The sequence below is a fragment of the Watersipora subatra genome, chromosome 6 (assembly GCF_963576615.1).
Source record: "Watersipora subatra chromosome 6, tzWatSuba1.1, whole genome shotgun sequence".
NCBI classification, from domain to species: domain Eukaryota; kingdom Metazoa; phylum Bryozoa; class Gymnolaemata; order Cheilostomatida; family Watersiporidae; genus Watersipora; species Watersipora subatra.
In genome coordinates, this window is record NC_088713.1 from 16719709 (window position 1) to 16746017 (window position 26309).

At 30.7% G+C, this 26309-nt stretch overlaps 15 non-coding genes across 15 annotated transcripts; all 15 read left to right on the forward strand.

Moving 5' to 3' along the window:
* Nucleotides 1-1059: 1059 nt before the first annotated feature.
* On the forward strand, nucleotides 1060-1132 carry Trnaw-cca (transfer RNA tryptophan (anticodon CCA)). Its single transcript has one exon. It is a non-coding gene; the product is annotated as a tRNA-Trp (tRNA).
* Nucleotides 1133-2711: 1579 nt separating this feature from the next.
* On the forward strand, nucleotides 2712-2784 carry Trnaw-cca (transfer RNA tryptophan (anticodon CCA)). The gene has a single exon. It is a non-coding gene; the product is annotated as a tRNA-Trp (tRNA).
* Nucleotides 2785-4363: 1579 nt separating this feature from the next.
* Nucleotides 4364-4436, forward strand: Trnaw-cca (transfer RNA tryptophan (anticodon CCA)). Its single transcript has one exon. It is a non-coding gene; the product is annotated as a tRNA-Trp (tRNA).
* Nucleotides 4437-6015: 1579 nt separating this feature from the next.
* On the forward strand, nucleotides 6016-6088 carry Trnaw-cca (transfer RNA tryptophan (anticodon CCA)). Its single transcript has one exon. It is a non-coding gene; the product is annotated as a tRNA-Trp (tRNA).
* A 1580-nt stretch (nucleotides 6089-7668) lies between these two features.
* Nucleotides 7669-7741, forward strand: Trnaw-cca (transfer RNA tryptophan (anticodon CCA)). The gene has a single exon. It is a non-coding gene; the product is annotated as a tRNA-Trp (tRNA).
* A 1579-nt stretch (nucleotides 7742-9320) lies between these two features.
* Trnaw-cca (transfer RNA tryptophan (anticodon CCA)) lies at nucleotides 9321-9393 on the forward strand. The gene has a single exon. It is a non-coding gene; the product is annotated as a tRNA-Trp (tRNA).
* A 1579-nt stretch (nucleotides 9394-10972) lies between these two features.
* Trnaw-cca (transfer RNA tryptophan (anticodon CCA)) lies at nucleotides 10973-11045 on the forward strand. The gene has a single exon. It is a non-coding gene; the product is annotated as a tRNA-Trp (tRNA).
* A 1580-nt stretch (nucleotides 11046-12625) lies between these two features.
* On the forward strand, nucleotides 12626-12698 carry Trnaw-cca (transfer RNA tryptophan (anticodon CCA)). Its single transcript has one exon. It is a non-coding gene; the product is annotated as a tRNA-Trp (tRNA).
* A 1579-nt stretch (nucleotides 12699-14277) lies between these two features.
* Nucleotides 14278-14350, forward strand: Trnaw-cca (transfer RNA tryptophan (anticodon CCA)). The gene has a single exon. It is a non-coding gene; the product is annotated as a tRNA-Trp (tRNA).
* Nucleotides 14351-15930: 1580 nt separating this feature from the next.
* Nucleotides 15931-16003, forward strand: Trnaw-cca (transfer RNA tryptophan (anticodon CCA)). Its single transcript has one exon. It is a non-coding gene; the product is annotated as a tRNA-Trp (tRNA).
* Nucleotides 16004-19379: 3376 nt separating this feature from the next.
* Nucleotides 19380-19452, forward strand: Trnaw-cca (transfer RNA tryptophan (anticodon CCA)). The gene has a single exon. It is a non-coding gene; the product is annotated as a tRNA-Trp (tRNA).
* A 1584-nt stretch (nucleotides 19453-21036) lies between these two features.
* Nucleotides 21037-21109, forward strand: Trnaw-cca (transfer RNA tryptophan (anticodon CCA)). Its single transcript has one exon. It is a non-coding gene; the product is annotated as a tRNA-Trp (tRNA).
* A 1578-nt stretch (nucleotides 21110-22687) lies between these two features.
* Nucleotides 22688-22760, forward strand: Trnaw-cca (transfer RNA tryptophan (anticodon CCA)). Its single transcript has one exon. It is a non-coding gene; the product is annotated as a tRNA-Trp (tRNA).
* Nucleotides 22761-24339: 1579 nt separating this feature from the next.
* Trnaw-cca (transfer RNA tryptophan (anticodon CCA)) lies at nucleotides 24340-24412 on the forward strand. Its single transcript has one exon. It is a non-coding gene; the product is annotated as a tRNA-Trp (tRNA).
* Nucleotides 24413-25992: 1580 nt separating this feature from the next.
* Trnaw-cca (transfer RNA tryptophan (anticodon CCA)) lies at nucleotides 25993-26065 on the forward strand. The gene has a single exon. It is a non-coding gene; the product is annotated as a tRNA-Trp (tRNA).
* The last annotated feature ends 244 nt before the right edge of the window (nucleotides 26066-26309 follow it).

Consider the following 26309-nt stretch of genomic DNA (forward strand, 5'->3'; position numbering starts at 1 on the left):
GATTAGATTATTGGAAAAAACCAAAGTATTTATACAGACCAAAGTTACGAGATAAAATGTCATGCACAGAGCTTTAAAGCCACTTGCTTGAATTAAACAGAGATCCAACATTTAATTTTAGGAAGTTTAAGAGTGTCAGATTATGTTTGAATTGTAGCTATAGTTTTTACTGAAGTCTTCACTAATGTGAACTCTTGAAGATTCAAAACATCCCAGATCTGTTCATCATCATCAATAATATACCGATGTACATATACATAAATACATCAAGGATATACATTATATACTTATACAAAAATACATCACACATATACATACATTTACAACTATAAACTAAAGCTACATATACATGTGTATAGATTCATCAACAATATGCATACACTTACACAAAGACATTAAGGATTTACATCCATATACATCAAAGATATACATACCTATAAATACATCAACGATATGCATACATATACATACATCAAGGATATACATACATACCCATACATTCATCAATGGTGTACATATATACTTTAAGGATACACATACATATCCATATAAACATACATACACATAGGTACTTCAAGGATATTTGAGAGTATTAAGAGATGCTAACGAACATCATTGATAGGTTTATATTTTGTGTAGATAGATAGACAATTAGATATCAACTTTATTTACACCAGACAGTGCTGTTTAGAACAAATTGAACCATAAACAAAATGAAGTCCATCTATGGCAATCATACATGTGAGAAATCAAAGCGATGAATAATCATTAATATTTTAAATTATTATACCTGAAAGTTTATGTTCACAAAACTTCACTCAATGCTCTCTACAAACGTGTAGCTCTATTCACATTTTGTATAAGAGTTCAGACCTATAATAGTAGTCATTTACCTATTTGGACACAAATATCAGCTATAATAAAAGCATCTCTTAAGTCAAGTATTATAATTCTGTCTTTATCTTAACCCAAATGTAGTCCATTCTTTTGTGTTTTTATTTTTATGACTAAAAGTGGAATATATTTCGTTCCGTCATCTGGCTAATTCACCTGTATCTTGATTCTGTGGCGCAATTGGTAGCGCGTCTGGCTCCAGATCAGAAGGTTGCGTGTTCAAGTCACGTCAGGGTCATTATTTTTTGACATCCAACTAAATTGAACAGATTTTGACTTATTTCGTAAATGAGAATACAAACCAAAGTAAAGCAAAGCCGGCTTTGCAATAAATACAGCTAATTACCTAAGAGTGTAGGATTGGTGAATTCAGAGACACCCGACGTGTTGTCAAGTAGTTTTAACAGTAAAAATCGATATATGAAAATGATATACATGCTTATGAACGTCATTTTGAAACGAAATGTTCATCAATATTAAAGTCTTCAGTTGAAGTAAGATCAATAGGACTCTATTTATAAGTACACTCTATGTTGTTTGATTTTTAAAATATGAGAGAAAACTTTCAATAAAATAATATCTTTGAAAATCTAGCAAATAAAGTTATGTAATGGGTACTTATTTTAAAGACAATGTCTTTGGATATAATATAAATGTAAAAATTACAAGTCAATGTGGTCACATAAAAAGCTTGTACTTTGTTCCAAACACAGATTATCTAGAGGAACTACAGATTAAAACGAATTAAACTTGTGCTCTGATTAGATTATTGGAAAAACCAAAGTATTTATACAGACCAAAGTTACGAGATAAAATGTCATGCACAGAGCTTTAAAGCCACTTGCTTGAATTAAACAGAGATCCAACATTTAATTTTAGGAAGTTTAAGAGTGTCAGATTATGTTTGAATTGTAGCTATAGTCTTTACTGAAGTCTTCACTAATGTGAACTCTTGAAGATTCAAAACATCCCAGATCTGTTCATCATCATCAATAATATACCGATGTACATATACATAAATACATCAAGGATATACATTATATACTTATACAAAAATACATCACACATATACATACATTTACAACTATAAACTAAAGCTACATATACATGTGTATAGATTCATCAACAATATGCATACACTTACACAAAGACATTAAGGATTTACATCCATATACATCAAAGATATACATACCTATAAATACATCAACGATATGCATACATATACATACATCAAGGATATACATACATACCCATACATACATCAATGGTATATATATATACTTCAGGGATACACATACGTATCCATATACACATACATACACATAGGTACTTAAAGGATATTTGAGAGTATTAAGAGATGCTAACGAACATCATTGATAGGTTTATATTTTGTGTAGATAGATAGACAATTAGATATCAACTTTATTTACACCAGACAGTGCTGTTTAGAACAAATTGAACCATAAACAAAGTGAAGTCCATCTATGGCAATCATACATGTGAGAAATCAAAGCGATGAATAATCATTAATATTTTAAATTATTATACCTGAAAGTTTATGTTCACAAAACTTCACTCAACACTCTCTACAAACGTGTAGCTCTATTCACATTTTGTGTAAGAGTTCAGACCTATAATAGTAGTCATTTACTTATTTGGACACAAATATCAGCTATAATAAAAGCATCTCTTAAGTCATGTGCTATATTTCTATTTTTATCTTAACCCAAATGTAGTCCATTCTTTTGTGTTTTTATTTTTATGACTAAAAGTGGAATATATTTCGTTCCGTCATCTGGCTAATTCACCTGTATCTTGACTCTGTGGCGCAATTGGTAGCGCGTCTGACTCCAGATCAGAAGGTTGCGTGTTCAAGTCACGTCAGGGTCATTTTTTTTTGACATCCAACTAAATTGAACTAATTGGGACTTATTTCGTAAATGAGAATACAAACCAAAGTAAAGCAAAGCCGGCTTTGCAATAGATACAGCTAATGACCTGAGGGTGTAAGGTTGGTGAAATCAAAAACACCCGACTCATTGTCAAAAATTTTTAGCAGTAAAAATCGATACATAAAAATAGTATACATGTTTATGAACGTCATTTTGAAACGAAATGTCCATCAATATTAAAGTCTTCAGTTGAAGTGAGATAAGTAGGACACTATTTATAAGTACACTATACGCCGTTTTATCTTTAATTATGAGAGAAAAGTTTCAATAAAATAATATCTTTGAAAATCTAGCAAATAAAGTTATGTAATGGGTACTTATTTTAAAGACAATGTCTTTGGATATAATATAATTGTACAAATTACAAGTCAATGTGGTCACATATAAAGCTTGTACTTTGTTCAAAACACAGAATATCTAGAGGAACTACAGATTAAAACGAATTAAACTTGTGCTCTGATTACATTATTGGAAAAAACCAGAGTATTTATACAGACCAAAGTTACGAGATAAAATGTCAAGCACAAAGCCTTAAAGCCACTTGCTTGAATTAAACAGCGAGCCAACATTTAATTTTAGGAAGTTTAAGAGTGTCAGATTATGTTTGAATTGTAGCTATAGTCTTTACTGAAGTCTTCACTAATGTGAACTCTTGAAGATTCAAAACATCCCAGATCTGTTCATCATCATCAATAATATACCGATGTACATATACATAAATACATCAAGGATATACATTATATACTTATACAAAAATACATCACACATATACATACATTTACAACTATAAACTAAAGCTACATATACATGTGTATAGATTCATCAACAATATGCATACACTTACACAAAGACATTAAGGATTTACATCCATATACATCAAAGATATACATACCTATAAATGCATCAACGATATGCATACATATACATACATCAAGGATATACATACATACCCATACATTCATCAATGGTGTACATATATACTTTAAGGATACACATACATATCCATATAAACATACATACACATAGGTACTTCAAGGATATTTGAGAGTATTAAGAGATGCTAACGAACATCATTGATAGGTTTATATTTTGTGTAGATAGATAGACAATTAGATATCAACTTTATTTACACCAGACAGTGCTGTTTAGAACAAATTGAACCATAAACAAAATGAAGTCCATCTATGGCAATCATACATGTGAGAAATCAAAGCGATGAATAATCATTAATATTTTAAATTATTATACCTGAAAGTTTATGTTCACAAAACTTCACTCAATGCTCTCTACAAACGTGTAGCTCTATTCACATTTTGTATAAGAGTTCAGACCTATAATAGTAGTCATTTACCTATTTGGACACAAATATCAGCTATAATAAAAGCATCTCTTAAGTCAAGTATTATAATTCTGTCTTTATCTTAACCCAAATGTAGTCCATTCTTTTGTGTTTTTATTTTTATGACTAAAAGTGGAATATATTTCGTTCCGTCATCTGGCTAATTCACCTGTATCTTGATTCTGTGGCGCAATTGGTAGCGCGTCTGGCTCCAGATCAGAAGGTTGCGTGTTCAAGTCACGTCAGGGTCATTATTTTTTGACATCCAACTAAATTGAACAGATTTTGACTTATTTCGTAAATGAGAATACAAACCAAAGTAAAGCAAAGTCGGCTTTGCAATAAATACAGCTAATTACCTGAGAGTGTAGGATTGGTGAATTCAGAGACACCCGACGTGTTGTCAAGTAGTTTTAACAGTAAAAATCGATATATGAAAATGATATACATGCTTATGAACGTCATTTTGAAACGAAATGTTCATCAATATTAAAGTCTTCAGTTGAAGTAAGATCAATAGGACTCTATTTATAAGTACACTCTATGTTGTTTGATTTTTAAAATATGAGAGAAAACTTTCAATAAAATAATATCTTTGAAAATCTAGCAAATAAAGTTATGTAATGGGTACTTATTTTAAAGACAATGTCTTAGGATATAATATAAATGTAAAAATTACAAGTCAATGTGGTCACATAAAAAGCTTGTACTTTGTTCCAAACACAGATTATCTAGAGGAACTACAGATTAAAACGAATTAAACTTGTGCTCTGATTAGATTATTGGAAAAACCAAAGTATTTATACAGACCAAAGTTACGAGATAAAATGTCATGCACAGAGCTTTAAAGCCACTTGCTTGAATTAAACAGAGATCCAACATTTAATTTTAGGAAGTTTAAGAGTGTCAGATTATGTTTGAATTGTAGCTATAGTCTTTACTGAAGTCTTCACTAATGTGAACTCTTGAAGATTCAAAACATCCCAGATCTGTTCATCATCATCAATAATATACCGATGTACATATACATAAATACATCAAGGATATACATTATATACTTATACAAAAATACATCACACATATACATACATTTACAACTATAAACTAAAGCTACATATACATGTGTATAGATTCATCAACAATATGCATACACTTACACAAAGACATTAAGGATTTACATCCATATACATCAAAGATATACATACCTATAAATACATCAACGATATGCATACATATACATACATCAAGGATATACATACATACCCATACATTCATCAATGGTGTATATATATACTTCAAGGATACACATACATATCCATATACACATACATACACATAGGTACTTCAAGGATATTTTAGAGTATTAAGAGATGCTAACGAACATCATTGATAGGTTTATATTTTGTGTAGATAGATAGACAATTAGATATCAACTTTATTTACACCAGACAGTGCTGTTTAGAACAAATTGAACCATAAACAAAATGAAGTCCATCTATGGCAATCATACATGTGAGAAATCAAAGCGATGAATAATCATTAATATTTTAAATTATTATACCTGAAAGTTTATGTTCACAAAACTTCACTCAATGCTCTCTACAAACGTGTAGCTCTATTCACATTTTGTATAAGAGTTCAGACCTATAATAGTAGTCATTTACCTATTTGGACACAAATATCAGCTATAATAAAAGCATCTCTTAAGTCAAGTATTATAATTCTGTCTTTATCTTAACCCAAATGTAGTCCATTCTTTTGTGTTTTTATTTTCATGACTAAAAGTGGAATATATTTCGTTCCGTCATCTGGCTAATTCACCTGTATCTTGATTCTGTGGCGCAATTGGTAGCGCGTCTGACTCCAGATCAGAAGGTTGCGTGTTCAAGTCACGTCAGGGTCATTATTCTTTGACATCCAACTAAATTGAACTAATTTTGACTTATTTCGTAAATGAGAATACAAACCAAAGTAAAGCAAAGCCGGCTTTGCAATAAATACAGCTAATTACCTAAGAGTGTAGGATTGGTGAATTCAGAGACACCCGACGTGTTGTCAAGTAGTTTTAACAGTAAAAATCGATATATGAAAATGATATACATGCTTATGAACGTCATTTTGAAACGAAATGTTCATCAATATTAAAGTCTTCAGTTGAAGTAAGATCAATAGGACTCTATTTATAAGTACACTCTATGTTGTTTGATTTTTAAAATATGAGAGAAAACTTTCAATAAAATAATATCTTTGAAAATCTAGCAAATAAAGTTATGTAATGGGTACTTATTTTAAAGACAATGTCTTTGGATATAATATAAATGTAAAAATTACAAGTCAATGTGGTCACATAAAAAGCTTGTACTTTGTTCCAAACACAGATTATCTAGAGGAACTACAGATTAAAACGAATTAAACTTGTGCTCTGATTAGATTATTGGAAAAAACCAAAGTATTTATACAGACCAAAGTTACGAGATAAAATGTCATGCACAGAGCTTTAAAGCCACTTGCTTGAATTAAACAGAGATCCAACATTTAATTTTAGGAAGTTTAAGAGTGTCAGATTATGTTTGAATTGTAGCTATAGTCTTTACTGAAGTCTTCACTAATGTGAACTCTTGAAGATTCAAAACATCCCAGATCTGTTCATCATCATCAATAATATACCGATGTACATATACATAAATACATCAAGGATATACATTATATACTTATACAAAAATACATCACACATATACATACATTTACAACTATAAACTAAAGCTACATATACATGTGTATAGATTCATCAACAATATGCATACACTTACACAAAGACATTAAGGATTTACATCCATATACATCAAAGATATACATACCTATAAATACATCAACGATATGCATACATATACATACATCAAGGATATACATACATACCCATACATTCATCAATGGTGTATATATATACTTCAAGGATACACATACATATCCATATACACATACATACACATAGGTACTTCAAGGATATTTTAGAGTATTAAGAGATGCTAACGAACATCATTGATAGGTTTATATTTTGTGTAGATAGATAGACAATTAGATATCAACTTTATTTACACCAGACAGTGCTGTTTAGAACAAATTGAACCATAAACAAAATGAAGTCCATCTATGGCAATCATACATGTGAGAAATCAAAGCGATGAATAATCATTAATATTTTAAATTATTATACCTGAAAGTTTATGTTCACAAAACTTCACTCAATGCTCTCTACAAACGTGTAGCTCTATTCACATTTTGTATAAGAGTTCAGACCTATAATAGTAGTCATTTACTTATTTGGACACAAATATCAGCTATAATAAAAGCATCTCTTAAGTCATGTGCTATATTTCTATTTTTATCTTAACCCAAATGTAGTCCATTCTTTTGTGTTTTTATTTTTATGACTAAAAGTGGAATATATTTCGTTCCGTCATCTGGCTAATTCACCTGTATCTTGACTCTGTGGCGCAATTGGTAGCGCGTCTGACTCCAGATCAGAAGGTTGCGTGTTCAAGTCACGTCAGGGTCATTTTTTTTTGACATCCAACTAAATTGAACTAATTGGGACTTATTTCGTAAATGAGAATACAAACCAAAGTAAAGCAAAGCCGGCTTTGCAATAGATACAGCTAATGACCTGAGGGTGTAGGGTTGGTGAAATCAAAAACACCCGACTCATTGTCAAAAATTTTTAGCAGTAAAAATCGATACATAAAAATAGTATACATGTTTATGAACGTCATTTTGAAACGAAATGTCCATCAATATTAAAGTCTTCAGTTGAAGTGAGATAAGTAGGACACTATTTATAAGTACACTATACGCCGTTTTATCTTTAATTATGAGAGAAAAGTTTCAATAAAATAATATCTTTGAAAATCTAGCAAATAAAGTTATGTAATGGGTACTTATTTTAAAGACAATGTCTTTGGATATAATATAATTGTACAAATTACAAGTCAATGTGGTCACATATAAAGCTTGTACTTTGTTCAAAACACAGAATATCTAGAGGAACTACAGATTAAAACGAATTAAACTTGTGCTCTGATTACATTATTGGAAAAAACCAGAGTATTTATACAGACCAAAGTTACGAGATAAAATGTCAAGCACAAAGCCTTAAAGCCACTTGCTTGAATTAAACAGATATCCAACATTTAATTTTAGGAAGTTTAAGAGTGTCAGATTATGTTTGAATTGTAGCTATAGTCTTTACTGAAGTCTTCACTAATGTGAACTCTTGAAGATTCAAAACATCCCAGATCTGTTCATCATCATCAATAATATACCGATGTACATATACATAAATACATCAAGGATATACATTATATACTTATACAAAAATACATCACACATATACATCCATTTCACAATATAAACTAAAGCTACATATACATGTGTATAGATTCATCAACAATATGCATACACTTACACAAAGACATTAAGGATTTACATCCATATACATCAAAGATATACATACCTATAAATGCATCAACGATATGCATACATATACATACATCAAGGATATACATACATACCCATACATTCAACAATGGTGTATATATATACTTCAAGGATACACATACATATCCATATACACATACATACACATAGGTACTTCAAGGATATTTGAGAGTATTAAGAGATGCTAACGAACATCATTGATAGGTTTATATTTTGTGTAGATAGATAGACAATTAGATATCAACTTTATTTACACCAGACAGTGCTGTTTAGAACAAATTGAACCATAAACAAAATGAAGTCCATCTATGGCAATCATACATGTGAGAAAATAAAGCGATGAATAATCATTAATATTTTAATTTATTATACCTGAAAATTTATGTTCACAAAACTTCACTCAACACTCTCTACAAACGTGTAGCTCTATTCACATTTTGTGTAAGAGTTCACACCTATAATAGTAGTCATTTACCTATTTGGACACAAATATCAGCTATAATAAAAGCATCTCTTAAGTCAAGTGTTATATTTCTATCTTTATCTTAACCCAAATGTAGTCCATTCTTTTGTGTTTTTATTTTTATGACTAAAAGTGGAATATATTTCGTTCCGTCATCTGGCTAATTCACCTGTATCTTGATTCTGTGGTGCAATTGGTAGCGCGTCTGACTCCAGATCAGAAGGTTGCGTGTTCAAGTCACATCAGGGTCATTATTTTTTGACATCCAACTAAATTGAACAGATTTTGACTTATTTCGTAAATGAGAATACAAACCAAAGTAAAGCAAAGCCGGCTTTGCAATAAATACAGCTAATTACCTGAGAGTGTAGGATTGGTGAATTCAGAGACACCCGACGTGTTGTCAAGTAGTTTTAACAGTAAAAATCGATATATGAAAATGATATACATGTTTATGAACGTCATTTTGAAACGAAATGTCCATCAATATTAAAGTCTTCAGTTGAAGTAAGATCAATAGGACTCTATTTATAAGTACACTCTATGTTGTTTGATTTTTAAAATATGAGCGAAAACTTTCAATAAAATAATATCTTTGAAAATCTAGCAAATAAAGTTATGTAATGGGTACTTATTTTAAATACAATGTCTTTGGATATAATATGAATGTAAAAATTACAAGTCAATGTGGTCACATAAAAAGCTTGTACTCTGTTCAAAACACAGAATATCTAGAGGAACTACAGATTAAAACGAATTAAACTTGTGCTCTGATTAGATTATTGGAAAAACCAAAGTATTTATACAGACCAAAGTTACGAGATAAAATGTCATGCACAGAGCTTTAAAGCCACTTGCTTGAATTAAACAGAGATCCAACATTTAATTTTAGGAAGTTTAAGAGTGTCAGATTATGTTTGAATTGTAGCTATAGTCTTTACTGAAGTCTTCACTAATGTGAACTCTTGAAGATTCAAAACATCCCAGATCTGTTCATCATCATCAATAATATACCGATGTACATATACATAAATACATCAAGGATATACATTATATACTTATACAAAAATACATCACACATATACATACATTTACAACTATAAACTAAAGCTACATATACATGTGTATAGATTCATCAACAATATGCATACACTTACACAAAGACATTAAGGATTTACATCCATATACATCAAAGATATACATACCTATAAATACATCAACGATATGCATACATATACATACATCAAGGATATACATACATACCCATACATTCATCAATGGTGTATATATATACTTCAAGGATACACATACATATCCATATACACATACATACACATAGGTACTTCAAGGATATTTTAGAGTATTAAGAGATGCTAACGAACATCATTGATAGGTTTATATTTTGTGTAGATAGATAGACAATTAGATATCAACTTTATTTACACCAGACAGTGCTGTTTAGAACAAATTGAACCATAAACAAAATGAAGTCCATCTATGGCAATCATACATGTGAGAAATCAAAGCGATGAATAATCATTAATATTTTAAATTATTATACCTGAAAGTTTATGTTCACAAAACTTCACTCAATGCTCTCTACAAACGTGTAGCTCTATTCACATTTTGTATAAGAGTTCAGACCTATAATAGTAGTCATTTACCTATTTGGACACAAATATCAGCTATAATAAAAGCATCTCTTAAGTCAAGTATTATAATTCTGTCTTTATCTTAACCCAAATGTAGTCCATTCTTTTGTGTTTTTATTTTCATGACTAAAAGTGGAATATATTTCGTTCCGTCATCTGGCTAATTCACCTGTATCTTGATTCTGTGGCGCAATTGGTAGCGCGTCTGACTCCAGATCAGAAGGTTGCGTGTTCAAGTCACGTCAGGGTCATTATTCTTTGACATCCAACTAAATTGAACTAATTTTGACTTATTTCGTAAATGAGAATACAAACCAAAGTAAAGCAAAGCCGGCTTTGCAATAAATACAGCTAATTACCTAAGAGTGTAGGATTGGTGAATTCAGAGACACCCGACGTGTTGTCAAGTAGTTTTAACAGTAAAAATCGATATATGAAAATGATATACATGCTTATGAACGTCATTTTGAAACGAAATGTTCATCAATATTAAAGTCTTCAGTTGAAGTAAGATCAATAGGACTCTATTTATAAGTACACTCTATGTTGTTTGATTTTTAAAATATGAGAGAAAACTTTCAATAAAATAATATCTTTGAAAATCTAGCAAATAAAGTTATGTAATGGGTACTTATTTTAAAGACAATGTCTTTGGATATAATATAAATGTAAAAATTACAAGTCAATGTGGTCACATAAAAAGCTTGTACTTTGTTCCAAACACAGATTATCTAGAGGAACTACAGATTAAAACGAATTAAACTTGTGCTCTGATTAGATTATTGGAAAAAACCAAAGTATTTATACAGACCAAAGTTACGAGATAAAATGTCATGCACAGAGCTTTAAAGCCACTTGCTTGAATTAAACAGAGATCCAACATTTAATTTTAGGAAGTTTAAGAGTGTCAGATTATGTTTGAATTGTAGCTATAGTCTTTACTGAAGTCTTCACTAATGTGAACTCTTGAAGATTCAAAACATCCCAGATCTGTTCATCATCATCAATAATATACCGATGTACATATACATAAATACATCAAGGATATACATTATATACTTATACAAAAATACATCACACATATACATACATTTACAACTATAAACTAAAGCTACATATACATGTGTATAGATTCATCAACAATATGCATACACTTACACAAAGACATTAAGGATTTACATCCATATACATCAAAGATATACATACCTATAAATACATCAACGATATGCATACATATACATACATCAAGGATATACATACATACCCATACATTCATCAATGGTGTATATATATACTTCAAGGATACACATACATATCCATATACACATACATACACATAGGTACTTCAAGGATATTTTAGAGTATTAAGAGATGCTAACGAACATCATTGATAGGTTTATATTTTGTGTAGATAGATAGACAATTAGATATCAACTTTATTTACACCAGACAGTGCTGTTTAGAACAAATTGAACCATAAACAAAATGAAGTCCATCTATGGCAATCATACATGTGAGAAATCAAAGCGATGAATAATCATTAATATTTTAAATTATTATACCTGAAAGTTTATGTTCACAAAACTTCACTCAACACTCTCTACAAACGTGTAGCTCTATTCACATTTTGTATAAGAGTTCAGACCTATAATAGTAGTCATTTACTTATTTGGACACAAATATCAGCTATAATAAAAGCATCTCTTAAGTCATGTGCTATATTTCTATTTTTATCTTAACCCAAATGTAGTCCATTCTTTTGTGTTTTTATTTTTATGACTAAAAGTGGAATATATTTCGTTCCGTCATCTGGCTAATTCACCTGTATCTTGACTCTGTGGCGCAATTGGTAGCGCGTCTGACTCCAGATCAGAAGGTTGCGTGTTCAAGTCACGTCAGGGTCATTTTTTTTTGACATCCAACTAAATTGAACTAATTGGGACTTATTTCGTAAATGAGAATACAAACCAAAGTAAAGCAAAGCCGGCTTTGCAATAGATACAGCTAATGACCTGAGGGTGTAGGGTTGGTGAAATCAAAAACACCCGACTCATTGTCAAAAATTTTTAGCAGTAAAAATCGATACATAAAAATAGTATACATGTTTATGAACGTCATTTTGAAACGAAATGTCCATCAATATTAAAGTCTTCAGTTGAAGTGAGATAAGTAGGACACTATTTATAAGTACACTATACGCCGTTTTATCTTTAATTATGAGAGAAAAGTTTCAATAAAATAATATCTTTGAAAATCTAGCAAATAAAGTTATGTAATGGGTACTTATTTTAAAGACAATGTCTTTGGATATAATATAATTGTACAAATTACAAGTCAATGTGGTCACATATAAAGCTTGTACTTTGTTCAAAACACAGAATATCTAGAGGAACTACAGATTAAAACGAATTAAACTTGTGCTCTGATTACATTATTGGAAAAAACCAGAGTATTTATACAGACCAAAGTTACGAGATAAAATGTCAAGCACAAAGCCTTAAAGCCACTTGCTTGAATTAAACAGATATCCAACATTTAATTTTAGGAAGTTTAAGAGTGTCAGATTATGTTTGAATTGTAGCTATAGTCTTTACTGAAGTCTTCACTAATGTGAACTCTTGAAGATTCAAAACATCCCAGATCTGTTCATCATCATCAATAATATACCGATGTACATATACATAAATACATCAAGGATATACATTATATACTTATACAAAAATACATCACACATATACATCCATTTCACAATATAAACTAAAGCTACATATACATGTGTATAGATTCATCAACAATATGCATACACTTACACAAAGACATTAAGGATTTACATCCATATACATCAAAGATATACATACCTATAAATGCATCAACGATATGCATACATATACATACATCAAGGATATACATACATACCCATACATTCAACAATGGTGTATATATATACTTCAAGGATACACATACATATCCATATACACATACATACACATAGGTACTTCAAGGATATTTGAGAGTATTAAGAGATGCTAACGAACATCATTGATAGGTTTATATTTTGTGTAGATAGATAGACAATTAGATATCAACTTTATTTACACCAGACAGTGCTGTTTAGAACAAATTGAACCATAAACAAAATGAAGTCCATCTATGGCAATCATACATGTGAGAAAATAAAGCGATGAATAATCATTAATATTTTAATTTATTATACCTGAAAATTTATGTTCACAAAACTTCACTCAACACTCTCTACAAACGTGTAGCTCTATTCACATTTTGTGTAAGAGTTCACACCTATAATAGTAGTCATTTACCTATTTGGACACAAATATCAGCTATAATAAAAGCATCTCTTAAGTCAAGTGTTATATTTCTATCTTTATCTTAACCCAAATGTAGTCCATTCTTTTGTGTTTTTATTTTTATGACTAAAAGTGGAATATATTTCGTTCCGTCATCTGGCTAATTCACCTGTATCTTGATTCTGTGGTGCAATTGGTAGCGCGTCTGACTCCAGATCAGAAGGTTGCGTGTTCAAGTCACATCAGGGTCATTATTTTTTGACATCCAACTAAATTGAACAGATTTTGACTTATTTCGTAAATGAGAATACAAACCAAAGTAAAGCAAAGCCGGCTTTGCAATAAATACAGCTAATTACCTGAGAGTGTAGGATTGGTGAATTCAGAGACACCCGACGTGTTGTCAAGTAGTTTTAACAGTAAAAATCGATATATGAAAATGATATACATGTTTATGAACGTCATTTTGAAACGAAATGTCCATCAATATTAAAGTCTTCAGTTGAAGTAAGATCAATAGGACTCTATTTATAAGTACACTCTATGTTGTTTGATTTTTAAAATATGAGCGAAAACTTTCAATAAAATAATATCTTTGAAAATCTAGCAAATAAAGTTATGTAATGGGTACTTATTTTAAATACAATGTCTTTGGATATAATATGAATGTAAAAATTACAAGTCAATGTGGTCACATAAAAAGCTTGTACTCTGTTCAAAACACAGAATATCTAGAGGAACTACAGATTAAAACGAATTAAACTTGTGCTCTGATTAGATTATTGGAAAAAACCAGAGTATTTATACAGACCAAAGTTGCGAGATAAAATGTCATGCACAGAGCCTTAAAGCCACTTGCTTGAATTAAACAGAGATCCAACATTTAATTTTAGGAAGTTTAAGAGTGTCAGATTATGTTTGAATTGTAGCTATAGTCTTTACTGAAGTCTTCACTAATGTGAACTCTTGAAGATTCAAAACATCCCAGATCTGTTCATCATCATCAATAATATACCGATGTACATATACATAAATACATCAAGGATATACATTATATACTTATACAAAAATACATCACACATATACATACATTTACAACTATAAACTAAAGCTACATATACATGTGTATAGATTCATCAACAATATGCATACACTTACACAAAGACATTAAGGATTTACATCCATATACATCAAAGATATACATACCTATAAATGCATCAACGATATGCATACATATACATACATCAAGGATATACATACATACCCATACATTCAACAATGGTGTATATATATACTTCAAGGATACACATACATATCCATATACACATACATACACATAGGTACTTCAAGGATATTTGAGAGTATTAAGAGATGCTAACGAACATCATTGACAGGTTTATATTTTGTGTAGATAGATAGACAATTAGATATCAACTTTATTTACACCAGACAGTGCTGTTTAGAACAAATTGAACCATAAACAAAATGAAGTCCATCTATGGCAATCATACATGTGAGAAAATAAAGCGATGAATAATCATTAATATTTTAATTTATTATACCTGAAAATTTATGTTCACAAAACTTCACTCAACACTCTCTACAAACGTGTAGCTCTATTCACATTTTGTGTAAGAGTTCACACCTATAATAGTAGTCATTTACCTATTTGGACACAAATATCAGCTATAATAAAAGCATCTCTTAAGTCAAGTGTTATATTTCTATCTTTATCTTAACCCAAATGTAGTCCATTCTTTTGTGTTTTTATTTTTATGACTAAAAGTGGAATATATTTCGTTCCGTCATCTGGCTAATTCACCTGTATCTTGATTCTGTGGTGCAATTGGTAGCGCGTCTGACTCCAGATCAGAAGGTTGCGTGTTCAAGTCACATCAGGGTCATTATTTTTTGACATCCAACTAAATTGAACAGATTTTGACTTATTTCGTAAATGAGAATACAAACCAAAGTAAAGCAAAGCCGGCTTTGCAATAAATACAGCTAATTACCTGAGAGTGTAGGATTGGTGAATTCAGAGACACCCGACGTGTTGTCAAGTAGTTTTAACAGTAAAAATCGATATATGAAAATGATATACATGTTTATGAACGTCATTTTGAAACGAAATGTCCATCAATATTAAAGTCTTCAGTTGAAGTAAGATCAATAGGACTCTATTTATAAGTACACTCTATGTTGTTTGATTTTTAAAATATGAGCGAAAACTTTCAATAAAATAATATCTTTGAAAATCTAGCAAATAAAGTTATGTAATGGGTACTTATTTTAAATACAATGTCTTTGGATATAATATGAATGTAAAAATTACAAGTCAATGTGGTCACATAAAAAGCTTGTACTCTGTTCAAAACACAGAATATCTAGAGGAACTACAGATTAAAACGAATTAAACTTGTGCTCTGATTAGATTATTGGAAAAAACCAAAGTATTTATACAGATCAAAGTTGCGAGATAAAATGTCATGCACAGAGCCTTAAAGCCACTTGCTTGAATTAAACAGAGATCCAACATTTAATTTTAGGAAGTTTAAGAGTGTCAGATTATGTTTGAATTGTAGCTATAGTCTTTACTGAAGTCTTCACTAATGTGAACTCTTGAAGATTCAAAACATCCCAGATCTGTTCATCATCATCAATAATATACCGATGTACATATACATAAATACATCAAGGATATACATTATATACTTATACAAAAATACATCACACATATACATACATTTACAACTATAAACTAAAGCTACATATACATGTGTATAGATTCATCAACAATATGCATACACTTACACAAAGACATTAAGGATTTACATCCATATACATCAAAGATATACATACCTATAAATGCATCAACGATATGCATACATATACATACATCAAGGATATACATACATACCCATACATACATCAATGGTATATATATATACTTCAGGGATACACATACGTATCCATATACACATACATACACATAGGTACTTAAAGGGTATTTGAGAGTATTAAGAGATGCTAACAAACATTATTGATAGGTTTATATTTTGTGTAGATAGATAGACAATTAGATATCAACTTTATTTACACCAGACAGTGCTGTTTAGAACAAATTGAACCATAAACAAAATGAAGTCCATCTATGGCAATCATACATGTGAGAAAATAAAGCGATGAATAATCATTAATATTTTAATTTATTATACCTGAAAATTTATGTTCACAAAACTTCACTCAATGCTCTCTACAAACGTGTAGCTCTATTCACATTTTGTGTAAGAGTTCACACCTATAATAGTAGTCATTTACCGTACAGGATGAAAATGTCCGATGGATATAAAAATTCGCGATTTCGCGAGCAGTCAACTCCGCGAATTATTAATTTCCGTGAATAATTAGTTCTATTTTTTATCACAAGGGAGAATAACTACTGCATCAAATTGAAAACTAGTCGCTAGGCTAGTTTTTAATATAACTACTAAACGTAGGTGAGTTCCAAAACATTTTTAAAATCATTGCCTAGGCTTTGAGCTAACACCATTGCCAATGCATCACATTTATTTACAAAATTATTCAAGGTTGTCACAAGATAGGCAGAATGGCGTCATAGCGAAAATAGCCACTAGGCAGAAGTACTAAACGTAGCCGAGTTCCAAAACTTCTTTAAAATCATTGCCGGGGTTCCGAGTTTTATTGCCATTGCAGCAAACTTTACAAAATTATTCAAGGTTTTTACAAGTAGTTCGGCATGGCTTCATCATCGCAAAAAAGCTCTCCTAGTCGTTATACATTGAAATCAACTCCATCAATCTCGAATACCGAAGTTGAGGACGATCATGATTCTGATCTGGACATTATGGTATGTATTTGATGTGCTGTGCAGATACGTTTTTCCATTATTAACTGCATTAGTTAATTCTTTTGTTTAAAACTGATCGCTTTCATTAAATACTTCAGCTATTGTTTTTGTACTTCTTTGACACTTGTTAAGATTTTTTTCTTTTTTGTGTTTACTGCAGATTGAGAATAAAACAACCTACTCCGATTACGAAAACTAGAGACAAGTAGTGATATTCATCAAGACAGGAATATTGGCAGAGAAGCAACCAGTCAACCTAGACCCCTTCATTGACAACAAGTCCTTGATATCGCTGCAGCAAACATGATTAAATTATATATTTTATTTCATGTATAGATATATTATAATTTATTACAAACTTGAGTGTACAAATAAAATTTTACAAACGATGAATGGAGTAAATATAAACAGTTTAGTCTATATTGCGGTTGTCTAGAGCAAAAAAATTAAACTGATACTCTTGATAAGTGAATACTAGCGTGTAATGGCGCTCTCTGACTAGTTATTTTGGTAATAGCAGCTCTACATCGCTGTTACTGTCTTGGGTAGATGTTAAAGGCGATTTTCTTGCTACTACATGGCTGGTAAGGAAGTTATCATCAGAACTCTCCTCGTAGCTTACTATTGCGAAGTTCTGCCGGCTGGCCAAAGATTTGTGCTCGTAAAGGCGTTTTTGCTCTTTTTTTTAAATCGGCTATATTCTCCTCGTAAGTAGCTGCAGTCACTTCTATCTGAATTTCCAGACTTCCCTGAATGATTCGTGATCTTCTAAAAATGACATACACCACCCTTGCAATCATTGTTCTTCCGTGAATGATGAAAAATCTCTCTCTCACACTAAAACAAATAATGAATTGGTAGGGATGGAAAACATGAATATTGCGTTTTACCGAAGAACCAAAGTAAGATTCAACTAATTTAGTAAATGTGAAAAACTCATTACTTACCACAAATTGTTGGTTCATCAAAGGCCTCCAAATCTGTGAATATTCGTAAAACTTCTGAACGCAACAAAGAATTAATAGCTTAGTACGATCCACCCGTAGTTGTAAGCTAAATAGAAAACGGAACGCGCAATGCGCGCAGCCGCGCATGCGTAATGTTAACTCTATTGCTAGACGTAATAGAGTTAACTTTTCCAAGAGAGTGGCAGTTTTCAGCCGCGAATAAATTCATCCGCGAATATGCATGGAAAGACAATTTTCGCGAAATATAACTCCGCAAATAAATTCATCCTGTACGGTACCTATTTGGACACAAATATCAGCTATAATAAAAGCATCTCTTAAGTCAAGTGTTATATTTCTATCTTTATCTTAACCCAAATGTAGTCCATTCTTTTGTGTTTTTATTTTTATGACTAAAAGTGGAATATATTTCGTTCCGTCATCTGGCTAATTCACCTGTATCTTGATTCTGTGGCGCAATTGGTAGCGCGTCTGACTCCAGATCAGAAGGTTGCGTGTTCAAGTCACGTCAGGGTCATTATTTTTTGACATCCAACTAAATTGAACTAATTTTGACTTATTTCGTAAATGAGAATACAAACCAAAGTAAAGCAAAGCCGGCTTTGCAATAAGTACAGCTAATTACCTGAGAGTGTAGGATTGGTGAATTCAGAGACACCCGACGTGTTGTCAAGTAGTTTTAACAGTAAAACTCGATATATGTAAATGATATACACGCTTGCTTATGAACGTCATTTTGAATCGAAATGTTCATCAATATTAAAGTCTTCAGTTGAAGTAAGATCAATAGGACTCTATTTATAAGTACACTCTATGTTGTTTGATTTTTAAAATATGAGAGAAAACTTTCAATAAAATAATATCTTTGAAAATCTAGCAAATAAAGTTATGTAATGGGTACTTATTTTAAAGACAATGTCTTTGGATAAAATATAAATGTAAAAATTACAAGTCAATGTGGTGACATAAAAAGCTTGTACTTTGTTCAAAACACAGAATATCTAGAGGAACTACAGATTAAAACGAATTAAACTTGTGCTCTGATTAGATTATTGGAAAAAACCAAAGTATTTATACAGATCAAAGTTGCGAGATAAAATGTCATGCACAGAGCCTTAAAGCCACTTGCTTGAATTAAACAGAGATCCAACATTTAATTTTAGGAAGTTTAAGAGTGTCAGATTATGTTTGAATTGTAGCTATAGTCTTTACTGAAGTCTTCACTAATGTGAACTCTTGAAGATTCAAAACATCCCAGATCTGTTCATCATCATCAATAATATACCGATGTACATATACATAAATACATCAAGGATATACATTATATACTTATACAAAAATACATCACACATATACATACATTTACAACTATAAACTAAAGCTACATATACATGTGTATAGATTCATCAACAATATGCATACACTTACACAAAGACATTAAGGATTTACATCCATATACATCAAAGATATACATACCTATAAATGCATCAACGATATGCATACATATACATACATCAAGGATATACATACATACCCATACATTCAACAATGGTGTATATATATACTTCAAGGATACACATACATATCCATATACACATACATACACATAGGTACTTCAAGGATATTTGAGAGTATTAAGAGATGCTAACGAACATCATTGACAGGTTTATATTTTGTGTAGATAGATAGACAATTAGATATCAACTTTATTTACACCAGACAGTGCTGTTTAGAACAAATTGAACCATAAACAAAATGAAGTCCATCTATGGCAATCATACATGTGAGAAAATAAAGCGATGAATAATCATTAATATTTTAATTTATTATACCTGAAAATTTATGTTCACAAAACTTCACTCAACACTCTCTACAAACGTGTAGCTCTATTCACATTTTGTGTAAGAGTTCACACCTATAATAGTAGTCATTTACCTATTTGGACACAAATATCAGCTATAATAAAAGCATCTCTTAAGTCAAGTGTTATATTTCTATCTTTATCTTAACCCAAATGTAGTCCATTCTTTTGTGTTTTTATTTTTATGACTAAAAGTGGAATATATTTCGTTCCGTCATCTGGCTAATTCACCTGTATCTTGATTCTGTGGTGCAATTGGTAGCGCGTCTGACTCCAGATCAGAAGGTTGCGTGTTCAAGTCACATCAGGGTCATTATTTTTTGACATCCAACTAAATTGAACAGATTTTGACTTATTTCGTAAATGAGAATACAAACCAAAGTAAAGCAAAGCCGGCTTTGCAATAAATACAGCTAATTACCTGAGAGTGTAGGATTGGTGAATTCAGAGACACCCGACGTGTTGTCAAGTAGTTTTAACAGTAAAAATCGATATATGAAAATGATATACATGTTTATGAACGTCATTTTGAAACGAAATGTCCATCAATATTAAAGTCTTCAGTTGAAGTAAGATCAATAGGACTCTATTTATAAGTACACTCTATGTTGTTTGATTTTTAAAATATGAGCGAAAACTTTCAATAAAATAATATCTTTGAAAATCTAGCAAATAAAGTTATGTAATGGGTACTTATTTTAAATACAATGTCTTTGGATATAATATGAATGTAAAAATTACAAGTCAATGTGGTCACATAAAAAGCTTGTACTCTGTTCAAAACACAGAATATCTAGAGGAACTACAGATTAAAACGAATTAAACTTGTGCTCTGATTAGATTATTGGAAAAAACCAAAGTATTTATACAGACCAAAGTTACGAGATAAAATGTCATGCACAGAGCCTTAAAGCCACTTGCTTGAATTAAACAGAGATCCAACATTTAATTTTAGGAAGTTTAAGAGTGTCAGATTATGTTTGAATTGTAGCTATAGTCTTTACTGAAGTCTTCACTAATGTGAACTCTTGAAGATTCAAAACATCCCAGATCTGTTCATCATCATCAATAATATACCGATGTACATATACATAAATACATCAAGGATATACATTATATACTTATACAAAAATACATCACACATATACATCCATTTCACAATATAAACTAAAGCTACATATACATGTGTATAGATTCATCAACAATATGCATACACTTACACAAAGACATTAAGGATTTACATCCATATACATCAAAGATATACATACCTATAAATACATCAACGATATGCATACATATACATACATCAAGGATATACATACATACCCATACATACATGAATGGTATATATATATACTTCAGGGATACACATACGTATCCATATACATATACATACACATAGGTACTTCAAGGATATTTGAGAGTATTAAGAGATGCTAACAAACATTATTGATAGGTTTATATTTTGTGTAGATAGATAGACAATTAGATATCAACTTTATTTACACCAGACAGTGCTGTTTAGAACAAAATGAACCATAAACAAAATGAAGTCCATCTATGGCAATCATACTTGTGAGAAAATAAAGCGATGAATAATCATCAATGTTTTAATTTATTATACCTGAAAGTTTATGTTCACAAATCTTCACTCAACTCTCTACAAACGTGTAGCTCTATTCACATTTTGTGTAAAAGTTCTGACCTATAATAGTAGTCATTTACCTATTTGGACACAAATATCAGCTATAATAAAAGCATCTCTTAAGTCAAGTATTATAATTCTGTCTTTATCTTAACCCAAATGTAGTCCATTCTTTTGTGTTTTTATTTTTATGACTAAAAGTGGAATATATTTCGTTCCGTCATCTGGCTAATTCACCTGTATCTTGACTCTGTGGTGCAATTGGTAGTGCGTCTGACTCCAGATCAGAAGGTTGCGTGTTCAAGTCACGTCAGGGTCATTTTTTTTTGACATCCAACTAAATTGAACTAATTGGGACTTATTTCGTAAATGAGAATACAAACCAAAGTAAAGCAAAGCCGGCTTTGCAATAGATACAGCTAATGACCTGAGGGTGTAGGGTTGGTGAAATCAAAAACACCCGACTCATTGTCAAAAATTTTTAACAGTAAAAATCGATACATAAAAATAGTATACATGTTTATGAACGTCATTTTGAAACGAAATGTCCATCAATATTAAAGTCTTCAGTTGAAGTGAGATAAGTAGGACACTATTTATAAGTACACTATACGCCGTTTTATCTTTAATTATGAGAGAAAACTTTCAATAAAATAATATCTTTGAAAATCTAGCAAATAAAGTTATGTAATGGGTACTTATTTTAAAGACAATGTCTTTGGATATAATATAAATGTAAAAATTACAAGTCAATGTGGTCACATAAAAAGCTTGTACTTTGTTCCAAACACAGATTATCTAGAGGAACTACAGATTAAAACGAATTAAACTTGTGCTCTGATTAGATTATTGGAAAAAACCAAAGTATTTATACAGACCAAAGTTACGAGATAAAATGTCATGCACAGAGCTTTAAAGCCACTTGCTTGAATTAAACAGAGATCCAACATTTAATTTTAGGAAGTTTAAGAGTGTCAGATTATGTTTGAATTGTAGCTATAGTTTTTACTGAAGTCTTCACTAATGTGAACTCTTGAAGATTCAAAACATCCCAGATCTGTTCATCATCATCAATAATATACCGATGTACATATACATAAATACATCAAGGATATACATTATATACTTATACAAAAATACATCACACATATACATACATTTACAACTATAAACTAAAGCTACATATACATGTGTATAGATTCATCAACAATATGCATACACTTACACAAAGACATTAAGGATTTACATCCATATACATCAAAGATATACATACCTATAAATACATCAACGATATGCATACATATACATACATCAAGGATATACATACATACCCATACATTCATCAATGGTGTACATATATACTTTAAGGATACACATACATATCCATATAAACATACATACACATAGGTACTTCAAGGATATTTGAGAGTATTAAGAGATGCTAACGAACATCATTGATAGGTTTATATTTTGTGTAGATAGATAGACAATTAGATATCAACTTTATTTACACCAGACAGTGCTGTTTAGAACAAATTGAACCATAAACAAAATGAAGTCCATCTATGGCAATCATACATGTGAGAAATCAAAGCGATGAATAATCATTAATATTTTAAATTATTATACCTGAAAGTTTATGTTCACAAAACTTCACTCAATGCTCTCTACAAACGTGTAGCTCTATTCACATTTTGTATAAGAGTTCAGACCTATAATAGTAGTCATTTACCTATTTGGACACAAATATCAGCTATAATAAAAGCATCTCTTAAGTCAAGTATTATAATTCTGTCTTTATCTTAACCCAAATGTAGTCCATTCTTTTGTGTTTTTATTTTTATGACTAAAAGTGGAATATATTTCGTTCCGTCATCTGGCTAATTCACCTGTATCTTGATTCTGTGGCGCAATTGGTAGTGCGTCTGACTCCAGATCAGAAGGTTGCGTGTTCAAGTCACGTCAGGGTCATTATTTTTTGACATCCAACTAAATTGAACTAATTTTGACTTATTTCGTAAATGAGAATACAAACCAAAGTAAAGCAAAGCCGGCTTTGCAATAAATACAGCTAATTACCTGAGAGTGTAGGATTGGTGAATTCAGAGACACCCGACGTGTTGTCAAGTAGTTTTAACAGTAAAAATCGATATATGAAAATGATATACATGCTTATGAACGTCATTTTGAAACGAAATGTTCATCAATATTAAAGTCTTCAGTTGAAGTAAGATCAATAGGACTCTATTTATAAGTACACTCTATGTTGTTTGATTTTTAAAATATGAGAGAAAACTTTCAATAAAATAATATCTTTGAAAATCTAGCAAATAAAGTTATGTAATGGGTACTTATTTTAAAGACAATGTCTTTGGATATAATATAAATGTAAAAATTACAAGTCAATGTGGTCAAATAAAAAGCTTGTACTTTGTTCCAAACACAGATTATCTAGAGGAACTACAGATTAAAACGAATTAAACTTGTGCTCTGATTAGATTATTGGAAAAAACCAGAGTATTTATACAGACCAAAGTTACGAGATAAAATGTCAAGCACAGAGCTTTAAAGCCACTTGCTTGAATTAAACAGCGAGCCAACATTTAATTTTAGGAAGTTTAAGAGTGTCAGATTACGGTTGAATTGTAGCTATAGTCTTTACTAAAGTATTCCTTAATGTGAACTCTTGAAGATTCAAAACATCCCAGATCTGTTCATCATCATCAATAATATACCGATGTACATATACATAAATACATCAAGGATATACATTATATACTTATACAAAAATACATCACACATATACATACATTTACAACTATAAACTAAAGCTACATATACATGTGTATAGATTCATCAACAATATGCATACACTTACACAAAGACATTAAGGATTTACATCCATATACATCACAGATATACATACCTATAAATACATCAACGATATGCATACATATACATACATCAAGGATATACATACATACCCATACATACATCAATGGTATATATATATACTTCAGGGATACACATACGTATCCATATACACATACATACACATAGGTACTTAAAGGATATTTGAGAGTATTAAGAGATGCTAACGAACATCATTGATAGGTTTATATTTTGTGTAGATAGATAGACAATTAGATATCAACTTTATTTACACCAGACAGTGCTGTTTAGAACAAATTGAACCATAAACAAAATGAAGTCCATCTATGGCAATCATACATGTGAGAAAATAAAGCGATGAATAATCATTAATATTTTAAATTATTATACCTGAAAGTTCATGTTCACAAATCTTCACTCAATGCTCTCTACAAACGTGTAGCTCTATTCACATTTTGTATAAGAGTTCAGACCTATAATAGTAGTCATTTACCTATTTGGACACAAATATCAGCTATAATAAAAGCATCTCTTAAGTCAAGTATTATAATTCTGTCTTTATCTTAACCCAAATGTAGTCCATTCTTTTGTGTTTTTATTTTTATGACTAAAAGTGGAATATATTTCGTTCCGTCATCTGGCTAATTCACCTGTATCTTGATTCTGTGGCGCAATTGGTAGCGCGTCTGACTCCAGATCAGAAGGTTGCGTGTTCAAGTCACGTCAGGGTCATTATTCTTTGACATCCAACTAAATTGAACTAATATTGACTTATTTCGTAAATGAGAATACAAACCAAAGTAAAGCAAAGCCGGCTTTGCAATAAATACAGCTAATTACCTGAGAGTGTAGGATTGGTGAATTCAGAGACACCCGACGTGTTGTCAAGTAGTTTTAACAGTAAAAATCGATATATGAAAATGATATACATGTTTGTGAACGTCATTTTGAAACGAGATGTCCATCAATATTAAAG